The sequence below is a fragment of the Tupaia chinensis genome, unplaced genomic scaffold, assembly GCF_000334495.1.
Source record: "Tupaia chinensis unplaced genomic scaffold, TupChi_1.0 Scaffold000613_1, whole genome shotgun sequence".
NCBI lineage: Eukaryota > Metazoa > Chordata > Mammalia > Scandentia > Tupaiidae > Tupaia > Tupaia belangeri.
The window spans coordinates 63,086-74,675 of NW_006160132.1; the positions used below are offsets into that span (position 1 = coordinate 63,086).

Consider the following 11,590-nt stretch of genomic DNA (forward strand, 5'->3'; position numbering starts at 1 on the left):
CCTTCAACTAGAGAATGCACAAGATTATTTTTTTCCCTTATAAATTGACATAGATTGTCTGTTGCTGCCAGTATCAATGTCAATACTGTCTTCTCCCTTCTTAAAATCAGTTATCATTTTTATTTTTAAAAAGAATATTAATTTAATTTTATTAATTATTATTATTATTTAATTTGTATAGGGTACGTGTGCTCACCAGACAGGGACAGAGAGGGAGAGGGAAAGTGAGAAAACAAGCTGCCAGGGTTGTGTGGGTGCCCAGTGCCTTAACCACCCTGCCACCTGCTGGCCCCCAGTAATCATTTTTAAACTGCTACTTTTCTTTAGGTCATTGTCCCCATAAACCTTTTGTAAATTATAAATGATTTCATCATTCTCTCACCCAAATGTCACCATAAGTTTGATGTTTGTTCTTCATTCATTTTAGCAGATCTCATGTTGCTCTGATAGAGGCTCATTTCAAACTGATGTCTTGTCCTTGTTCAGGCCTCACACCAGATCCTGGAAAGTGTGTAGGTTGGGTGACCCTCTCTCAGGGCACTGAGAGCAGAGAAGATGCAGTCTAGGGTGGCCTAGGCCACTGGCATAGCAGGACATGCAGCTCCTCCACCAGAGGGTGATGGTTTACCATGTGGTCTACGTGTTTGCTACAATGCATGGCTGGCAATAGGCAGAGTGTCTAGCTGCAGGACCCCTTGGCACATCTGCAACTCACGACAACAGGAGCCTTCCCTCTATACACAAAGATCTGGAATTTTCCACCAGACCTGTGCACCACATGGCTGCTGGTCTGGGGACTATAGTGTGCAAACAGCCTAGGGGGCAGGTGAAGGGAAAATCTGCAGCTGCTCAGCCATGAATAATGACAGTGACGTTGGTCTCATAATCCAGGCCTCTGCCTGGGCACCTCCTTCTGTACATAGCATGGGAATTTGTACCAGGCTGTGAGCTCATTCGGGGCTTGCCCTTGGGCTCAGAGAAGCAGCAGCAGAGTCCCCTCTTCCCCAGCAGCTCCACGGCAGCTGCAGTCCTGCTGGGCCTGGATACGAGGGTTTAGGAGCACCCAAATGGCATGGGCTGGTTGGCAAGAGCCATGCAGCAGAAAGCCCTCCACAGTGGAACTGGGTGGCCTGAAACAAATCCTGACTGAGGCTAGGCAGCACCATCACAGAGGAGCTGTCCCTCACCCTCAGTCCATAGGAGCAGATTATGCAGCAGCAAGAACATGTCCCTCTGGAAAAAGACATTGAGGAGGTCAATGAGGTGGGGAGGTTATGGAAGACATGCTCCTGGAGGGCTGGGTGTCCTCCAGTACAGCAGCCTGGTGCTCTGGCAGACAGGGAAGGGCACTTTGCAACTATCCTTAGTCAGACCTGCCTGCAAGCTGAGGTGCACAGAGTCCCACCAGCCCAGCCAGAGCCATGATGTCTGAGGTAGCTGGAGGGTGGTTCCTCCAGCACTACCTGTCAGTGTCCATCATGGGGCTTGGTCCTGCAAAGTAGAATGTTCAAGAAAAAGAAAAGACACAGAGACAGAAATGCAGGTGAACACAGACAAGTTGTGTCATGCAGTCATGCTGAGCATCTTTATTTGTTAGTTTTACAAAGCGTGCTCAGATTTTTGCAAGAGTGCAGGATTGCAGTTAAAATCTCATCATCAGAGATAAGCACCTTTACAGAATACATTTTTAGGATCTTGTTGCTGTCATGTGTGACCCAGGTATGTATCCTGCATCAAGCCAGCTTGCTTATGGGCAAGTGTGCTGGCTTGTTGAAACTTCAGTGAAGGCCATCTGGTTTACTTCAGATACGATAGTGGGTAAGCCATAAATATCATATCAAATGGGCATCACATAACTTAGCCAGGGACCGGATGTTTCCTATTCCCCATAAATACTTTCACAGACCCCTTTATATCCAAGGCATGTGTCAGCCGGTTCCTAGTGAAGTGATTAATGAGACATTCTGATAACTGCCGCCTGCCATTAGGCTGCATACCCTCACACCTGCCAGGACTCAGGCAGTCTTTCAGTGCTGAGCTACTGGAACAGACTGTCCTGAAGACACTACCATTTGAAGGCATCTCTGAGGCTCTCAGGCAATGCCGGGGAGAGGATCCTCGCTGGTGGTTGAGCAGGCATTGTAAGTGGGCCTTGTGCCTGCAAGTTCTTGACTGGAAGTGCCCTGGCAGGCTGCGGTAAGGGGTGGGGAGCTGATGGGGAAAGGTGGCGGATGGCCTGGGCCCGAGGCCTGCCCACCACCAGTCAGGCCAACCCAGCACCTCTGCATTGCACTTTTCCTGCAAAGTGACTGGTTGGTCACTGTGCAGACGGGTGTCCGTCTCCCATTCCCCACACAACTGCGTGTGTGACCATGGCACGTCCACTGCGTGGGGCACTGGTGAGGCCACCCCACACTAGAAGGAGCCCACAGTAGGGGAAGCCAAGCTCATAAGTGGCCAGGTTGCTCAGCAGCACATGCAGGGCCCTCAGAGAGTGAAAACAGGCTAGGTCACCTTGAACCGTTCCTCATCAGCAAGGTCATACACCAGGACATAGGCCTGGGCAACATGGGCCGTCCAGCTGGCCACCCTAATGCCCTTGCTCCAGGGGAGGTGAAGGAAGGCAGACCCCCGCTGGCTCCTCTCTAGATCCCTGCACTTTTTCCTCAGTGGAACAGTGTCACAGCAAGGTCTTTGGAGCCTGAGGCAGGGACCCTCAGCCGGCTTGGGATCAGGGCCAGGACCCAACCTCAGGCCGCAGTTGGCTAGGGGTGAAGGCCAGGACTCTATCCTCAGGCAGGCTGCCCCAGGACACACAGCTCTTCCAGCCTGAGGTGCAGCACCTGCGGGAAGGCACTGAGCTGGCTGTGGTCAGCGTCCGGGGCACGCAGGAGGCAGAGGCGGGACAGGGGGGTTGGGGGGGAGGCGCAGGCCTGCGGAAGTTGACGCACCACCCACCACCCGCGGTGGACCCAGGCGCCCACTGCGCAGGCAGCATGCAGCTGAAGTTGAGCCTGCGCAGCCCCAGCAGGACACCTGCCACCGCCAGGCCTGGTGGCCACGGTTGTAGGTCCCGCCCTGCGCAGTGAGGTGCTGACAGAGCTCGGCCGCCTGGAGGACAGCTGGGAGAAGCGGTTCCTGCTCAGGACCAGCAACGCCACAACGCCACCCCAGTCCGGGGGGACCTCCTCCAGGCCTTAGTTCCTTGGTTCAGCACCTCAGTATCCCCAAAGCTGGCGGCAGTGGGGAGCCAGGACGCCTGGCCTGGAGTGGGCCGGGCCTAGCCCCAGCGGGCGCAGGCTGCCCTGCAGCTTCCTGGCGCGCAGGGCGGGCGCCAGCCTCACAGTCCAGGTCCCGTAGTTCTTGCCCGCCATAGTGGGGCCACTGCTGGCCCTCACCGCCCTCCCGGACAAGACTGGGCGGCCGTGGTCCTAGCTAAGTCTGCGGGGACCAGAGGTCAGGGCTGCACCATTCTATCAGTTCTAGGGAGGGGGCGGGCGGGCCTGGTCTTCCTCCCAGGGTCTACTCCTCCCAGGCTCTGTCAGGTTCCCTGCCCCCTCCCACCTGCCCAGGGAGCTGCAGAGGAAGAGGGCACGGGCCTAAGAGTGCTGCTGCAGCTGAGGGTTTCGGGCCGTCTCAGCCAGCAGCCCCAGAAGCCCCGTGGCCTTAGGCAGATCCAAAACTAGTGCATCCGCCTTCAGATTAAGTATGCCTGAATCCAACCAGGTTTCAAGGTCTAGGATATGAATGAATGTACTTGGAGACTGAATTGCAGGCGAGGGCTTAATGGTGAACACAGCACATTCTTTCCAGAATATGTAGGTTGGTATTGTTAAAAGAAAAATAAACCAGACAATTTGATAGAGTGGAGTTTTAATAGAACAAATCCTTTTTTTTTCTTTTTTTTTTTTTGGAGAGGTTTTTTCTATAGGGCTTTTTGCTATAGGGCACATGCACTTACCAGAAAGACAGAGAGAAATAGAGAGATAGAAAGTGAGAAATCACCCCCCAGGGGGGGATGGCCATGCCCCAATCCCTTCTCCTCCATTCTGCTCCCAGGATCTTGGACACACACGCACGCATGCCCAGTGTGAGTTTAAGCCATCAGATCCGGGACTTGAACTGAACTGTGGTCGACTACATGGGAGTTCAGCGACATAGCCATTATGCCAACTGCTGGTCCCAATAGAGCAAATCTTAACAGAACTTAAATCAGGTAAATCGGGCAGTTGTCCCTGGACTTCGAGACAACTCCAACCAGCCTCTGGTCAACTGAGCCTTTTAAGCCGGCAGAACAGGAAAGTCCTCCAGGAAAGCAAGGCAAAGAAGTCCCTGGCTAGTTCTGAAGTCTGACTGCATCATGACGGGACTCTGGGACTGACTGAACCTAGCTGCTGTGATTGGCTGTAACTTAGCAACCAGCTGAGAACAATAGCCTATCGTGTGATTTAGGCTTATCCATGGAATCAAAGTGTGGGAGTACAGTAGCTGTTTTAGGCCAAAATAGTTTAATTTAATAATTTCCCCCCTTTTGGCCAGCCTCTCAAATATTTGGGAGGTTGACCAAAACTCGGGGCATTTGCGCCGCTCTCCGTCACCATCATAAATGACGCTGTCTTGCTCTGAGCATAGAGAGCAGGAGTGTTCTCTGGTCTCCAGGTCACAATGTCACACAAGTCAAACAGGCCTTCCTTGCAGCTTTTACAGATCTGGCTGAAACAAAGCCATTCATGTTCGATGGATGGCTGTGAGCGAAGCAGTTAAGACTTGAGAGGATAGAGCACACCAGGAGGACCAATGTGATGACCAAGGTGCACCCCTAACAAAAGTTTCTGTGAAACAGCCGAAATTAATTTAAACAGGTTAAGGTTCAGGCCACATAGTACATAGTACAACACATAGTACAACTGTATTCGAGCCTAGTTGTCTGGAGTGTGATAAATGAGGACCACAGTTCTTTGTAAAATGGCCTGATTAAAAAGGTATTTGTCTTTGTTGTTAGTCTAGTAATACAAGTCATAACAACTGAGAGGCCTACCGGAAGAAATACAAACATTAAAAACCTTGAAAAACACAAGCTTGCTGTCCACTATTTAGGATGCTATAACTGATCATTAACCGCACCTGTAAACACATCATCTGTTAAATACTTTTTTTTTTTGGAGAGGTTTTTGCTATAGGGCGCGTGCACTTGCCAGACAGACAGAGACAGAGAGACAAAAAGTGAGAAATCACCCCCCAGGGGGGACGGCCACGCCGCAATCCCTTCTCCATTTTCCTCTTGGGATCTTGGGCACGCACGCACATGCGCCCGGCGTGAGTTTTAAGTAACCAGGTCGGGTCCGGGACGCGAACCGCGGTCGACTACATGGGAGTCCAGCGACATAGCCATTACGCTAACTGCTGGTTCCCATCTGTTAATTACTTTTGAGAGACTTCCCTGGTATATCTGGTGGTGGAGTCTAATGAAGCAGCAATATCAGCCACTTTTTTCATTAAACTTCTTTGGTATTAAAGTCAGGATAAAGGTAGGAACAATGTTCAGTTTTGTTTAGTATTAAACATAAGCCCCTAACTTGAACAACAAGGATATGTAAAGCTGGATGATATTTCATTGTTTTGTTAAACTTGTATGTTAATTGTTTACATTTTGCAGTGTGGCTTTTACCCACCTGAAACCCCAGAAGGTCTTATTGGCTATAAATGAAAAATTTCTCCAGTTTATGGATAAGCTTTAAATACAACCAGTATCCCATTACTGCCAAAAGTAAATCTTCAGGAACCTTACTGAAATCTTTTCTGCATTAGTCTATAAACTTAACAACTGTTCTGGATTTGTGTTAGGACATAAGTTCAGATTAAAGTTAAACACTCAGTATGGTCTCAGGGATTTCCTGTGGGGAAGAGGAAAGAATTAAGACAATAGGAATTGAGAATAAAAAAGAAAAAGAAAGAACATAGAGTTTTCATGATGGCAGAGAAGTCTTGATCCATGATACTGGGGCATAGCAGTCCATGTCCAAGATGTCTGTTTTGGAGAAAAATTCTTGGTCAGTTCTACCTTAAAGTCTCCAACAGGTGCACAATTTAAAAAAATCTAAAGTAGCTTTTCTAAGTTGTGAACCCAGAGTTCAAGTCTCTACTGCAGTGTGAGTGGTGAGGATTTGGTACGATGTCTTCCAACAGGGCTCACAGGCAGTCTTTTTGTGCTGTCATTTCCAGAAGATCCCTACTGTGGACCATGGAGGGTTTGATTGTCTTCAGTTCGTGAAGACAATTCTTTGTCAATACTTTCTTTGACACAACTAAAAATATGCAATGAAAATGTGACCCATCACCTATAAACTGAGATTCACACAACCCCTCTTTGAGTTGAGTCTGATTAATCTGCAAGAGCAGCTCACAGAACAAAGGGTTGTTTTCTGGTTTATTAGAAAGAATATCACACAGCATATGGAGGAACACCAGGTGAAGAGGCATGGGGTGTCATCCTGGAAAGGAAGCTGCAGCAGAGTGACTAAAGCACAAAAATTGACCTGTCCCAGGCTAGGACACTCATCCAGTCTTTCTGGGAGTCCAGCAACAATGCCATTATGCTAACTGCTGGTCCCCAGGGATTCCTTTTATTTGATTTTGAGGGTGAGAAACAAGGATTGAAATTTAGTGAAAAGAGTTTTCCATTGGTCTAGCCCCAAAAGGCAGGACCTCCTTCTGGAAGCAGAGGGCTTGCAGGCCATAGGTGGGCTTTACAACCTTTAGGTTGGTGATTGGAAAGGGAGGCCTGTGTTTCGGGAAGGCATTGGCAAAGAGTGTATGTAACAGAGGTAAGGGGGCTTATATACTTCACTAGCTACTGTCCCAAGGACAGGATGTAGGAAGAGTCATGTTACCAATGCATAAACTGGTCAGTTATTGCTTATGGGCATGACTTACCCACCACAAGGATGCTATGCCAGGGGCAGGATGTAGGAAGAGCCCTATTATCAAATGGGCCAAAATGACTTGTTAATGTTTGTGGGCATGATTCAACCCAGGACCGATGGAAGAGATTTTGGAAGTAGGAAAAAGCAGTCAGACCTCTGTCCACAAGTCTACTACAAATAATAAATAAATAAATATAAAAAGGACTGCTCCTCTCAACATCAAATGCCTTGCAAAAGCCACAGGTGGCTTTTATTTATTTGTAAACCATCACCTATAAACTGGGGTTCACACAACCCCTCTTTGAGTTGGGTCTGATTAATCTGCAAGAGCAGCTCACAGAACAAAAGGTTGTTTTCTGGTTTATTATAAAGAATATCACACAGCATATGGAAGAACACCAGGTGAAGAGGCATGGGGTGTCAGCCTGGAAAGGAAGCTGCAGCAGAGTGAGTAAAGCACAAAAATTGTCCTGTCCTAGGCTAGGACACTCATCCAGACCCACAAAGGCCAAGTTATCGAATCAGCCTGATAAGGTGCTCTTCCCATCTCAGATCGTTTTTTTTTTTTTTTTTTTTTTTTTAGGGGTTTTCTCTTACTGCGCGCGCGCCTCCCCGACAGAGAGAGACAGAGAGACAGAAAGCGAGAAATCACCCCCCAGGGGGGATAGTCATGCCGCAATCCCTTCTCCTCCATTCTCCTCTCAGGATCTTGGGCACGCACACGTGCCCGGCGTGAATTTTAAGCCACTGGGTCTGGGATGCGAACCGTGCTCAACTACGTGGGAGGCCAGCGACATAGCCGTTATGCCAACTGCTGGTTCCCTCAGATCTGTTTTTAAATTACACTTGCAGTCTTTGTACTGTGTGAGGTGACATGCTCACACATTCTGGGCATTAGGAGGTGCTCAACTTTAGTGGGGTACATTCTGTTGACCATGAAAGCTAATATGTTCAATGGCCAGAGCAGATTTAGCCGTACTAGGATCTTAAAATAAGAATGGTAAGTGTTGGTTGGTGAGGGTGCAATGACAAGGGAGCTCTTCTACACTGTTGGTGGGAAGGTCCATTAGCACAGCCACCATGGAGAACAGTGTGAGGTTCCTCAGAGACCTGCATCTATCAATAAGAACTACCATCAGACCCAGAAATTCCACTCCCAGGTATCAATCCAAAGGATAGGAAAACAGCCAGGAAACACATTTGCATTATTGCAGCATTATTCCCAATTGCTAAGACATGGGGTCAATTCAAATGTCCAAGAGCAGACGAGTGGCTTTAAAAATGTTGGCACATCTACACACACTGTGGCATACTATTCAGCTATAAAGAACAATGAGAATCTGACATTTGATACAAAGTGTAAAAATATGAAGCAAAGCAGACTATGAAAGAAAGCTATTGTATGTCTGCTTAATATAGGTCAAATATATGGGGCCAGCAGATAGTGTAATGGTTATGGTGCTGGACTCCTACATGGCCAACTGCAGTTCAGGTCCTGGACCCCATGGCTTGAAACTCATGCTGGGTGCATGTGTGGGTGTCCCCAGAATACCAAGAGGACAATAGAAGAGAATGGACTGCAGCATGGCCATCACCCCATGAGGGGGTGATTTCTCACTTCTGTCTCTTTGTCTCTCTGCTGTGTATACGTGCTATATAACAAAAATTTCTCTAAAAAATGAAAATATGTGTGTATGTGTGTAGGTATACATACATAAACACACACATACACATATACATACTAAAAGTCTGTAGCCCTGTAGCCTATGTCAGATACTGAGAAATGGGAAAGTATAAAAGCAGGAAGGGAGCTATAGATAACAGAGACACTATGGGAGGACAGAGGGTGGAAGGGAGGGGACTACAGGCACCAGAGACACTATGGGGTGGGAGGGAGGTAATCAGGACAAAAAACACTTAACAGATGCAAAAATGAACATTTTTGGTGGTGATAGTGTAATATGGCAATATCTAACTGGGCTCACACCGACTGTGTTCATGCTGGGAAAAACCATCTTGTATGCCGTGAGGATGTCCAGTGATTGAATGTAAGTACCAGGAAGCTGTGCTCACACACCATGGCCCTGTGCTCCAGGGAGAGGAAAGGCTGCCTTCAGGACAGGCTGTGACATGTTACGTTCTAAGCCCAAGGGCTCTCCCTGCCTGGCACGGTGCAGCACTCATGGCGGCCGTGAGAGGGAAAGGGGTGGAGCACCTGTTCTGAGGCCCCCCCTTGGGCCATAGCTGTACCCCCACTGTCTCTGCTGACCTGGCAGAGCAGCAGACGGCAGTGGGGCAGAGGCACCGCTTTAGGCCCTTGGTTTTGGCTCTGCACATCTGTGTGACTGAGCAGTCGCATGGACAGACTACACTATCCAGACAGTTTCCAGAGACACGCTGCTATGTCCACTGCCCTGGTTTCTTCCTTTCAGAATTGTTTTTGAGGTCTCTCTCTCAAGGGAACATTTGCCAAGTCAGCCACTCACTGAGTCAGTCTGAGCAGAGGGAAAGCTCCTCTGAGCATGGGTCAGGAGAAGCACAAGGAGGGCTGAGACAAAATCACACAGTCACTCATGTTACTCGTGAGCCCACGCAAGTCAGAGGGCAGACGGGGAGCTGGAGGCAGAACTGATGGCCTCAGCTTTCATGATGAGGCCATGACAGGGTCCTTAGGCCTTCTGTGGGGTTATAAGCTGGCTGGCTGGGAGAAAGCACCTGTGAAGGGAGGACTCACTGACCTCCTGCGGCCTGTCCCTGGCACAGGTGATGCACGGACAACAGAACTGGCTGTGCCAGTCTGAGCCCGAGGGAGCTCTTGGAAGAACAGACGGGGCAGCCCTTCCTTCTTCCTCATCTTCCCCACAAACCTAACCAATTCTGAAGACCGTGGGGATGAGCGTGGATTCCAGGAGACAGAGTCTGCCTTATCCCAAGTGGCTGACCTGCCCTAGTTCACTAGGCTCGCTGCTTTCCCACTTTCTCTCAGCTTCCTTTATAGACTGACTGAGGACAGTCTGGGGACTGCCAGGCCCAGACCCCCAGGGAGCCTCAGAGGCAAGAAGGAGTTAGAGGAGAGCAGCCCCAGGGCACAGAGGAAGCCCTGACTGCCCTTGTGGGGCTAGAGCAGTTGCGCTGAGGGTCCTCGGTGATGCCTTTGTCCAGCTTCCCACTTTGCTCTGACAAAAGCCAGCTGGGACATCTGCCAGACTCACATTGGCCAGTGTCCTCAATGCCCATGAAGGCCCCAGTGGGACCTGGAATCTGCATTTGGGCAGCCCCGCCCTTAACTTGGCTGAACCTGGCCTTCCAGCTGGGAACAAAAGCAGGCGCCACATCACCAGGTCACCCAGGCTCGCCTTACCTCCTCCCAGTGCCCAGAATGAGCCCCTGGGAATCACAGGGGTGCAGAAGAGGCAGAGACCCTCAGAGCCTGCAGTCAGCAACGTGACTGCGCCAACACAATGAGCCCACAGCTGCCCAAGCCGCCCTTGGTCACCCAGGCACCACTGCCCACTTGTGTCACAGTAACATGCCCCTGGCCTACTCTGGGCTGACTCTGTCGCACATGCACGGACTCCCAGGTGGTCAGTAGGTGGTCCCCACCTTACTAGGGGTTTCTGGCTCCTTGTGGCAGTGACTTCAGGGAAAGCTCTCAATTCCCAGGGCTTGTTTGCACAAATGCCATCTCTGGGCTGCTTCCCAGGTTCAGGGGACCTAAGGGATGGCCCATCTGCCTCCCTGACCCTGTCCTTCCCTTGAGGTCACTGGGCCTTGGTTAGTCTAAAGAAAAGCAAGAGGGTGAGGGCGTGGGGGGCTCTTGCCTTGGTTATCTTTGGAGGGGAGCCCCAGTGTGGTGAAAAGGAAAGACTGGGAGGGGACTGAACTGATCGGGCCTGTAAGGTGTTGGACTGAGACCGTGAGTCATGCTTCCTAAGGTCTCATGACTTTTAAGGAACTGAGAAGTCCCGTCTGTATTGTTTTACTATTATTATTATTATTTTAAGGTTTTTGCCAAAGGGCACATGTGCTTGGAGAGACAGAGAAACAGTGAGAGGGAAGGAGAAATCACCACCCCCCCTTCAGGGAGGGCTGGCCAACCTACAACCCCTCCTCCACTCTCCTCTTGGGATTTTCAGTTCCCACCCACACATGTCCAGGGCAATTTTCAGGCTGCCAGATCTGAAATTCAGCTGCACAGATGGCTACGTGTGGTTCAGCTGCCTTAACCACTGCACCATCTGGCCGGCTCTCTAGTGTACTTAGCAAATAATGCACTGACCTGCAGGCATTAAAGTAAAGGGCCCCAGTTTACCGCAGATGGCATAGGGGTCCTAGTAACCACCTCCTGCAGCTATGCCGCTAAAATACGTGGCATATAAAACATGAAAAGCCAATCTGGGGAACCAGCAGTTAGCGTAATGGCTATGTTGCTGGATTCCCACGTAGTCGACCGCACACACACCGCGTCCCGGACCCGGTGGCTTAGAACTCACGTCAGGAGCATGTGTGTGCGTGCCCAAGATCCCAAGAGAAGAATGGAGGAGAAGGGATTGTGGCGTGACCATCCCCGCTGGGGGGTGATTTCTCGCTTTCTGTCTCTATGTCTTTCTCTGTCTGTCTGGTGAGCGCATGCGCCCTATAGAGAAAGAAAACCTCTCCAAAAAAAA

General features: G+C 49.9%; 1 pseudogene; it reads right to left on the reverse strand.

Annotated features, from left to right (window-relative positions):
- Positions 1–489: 489 nt before the first annotated feature.
- LOC102483971 (malignant fibrous histiocytoma-amplified sequence 1 homolog) lies at positions 490–3,374 on the reverse strand (annotated as a pseudogene).
- Between the last annotated feature and the right edge of the window lie 8,216 nt (positions 3,375–11,590).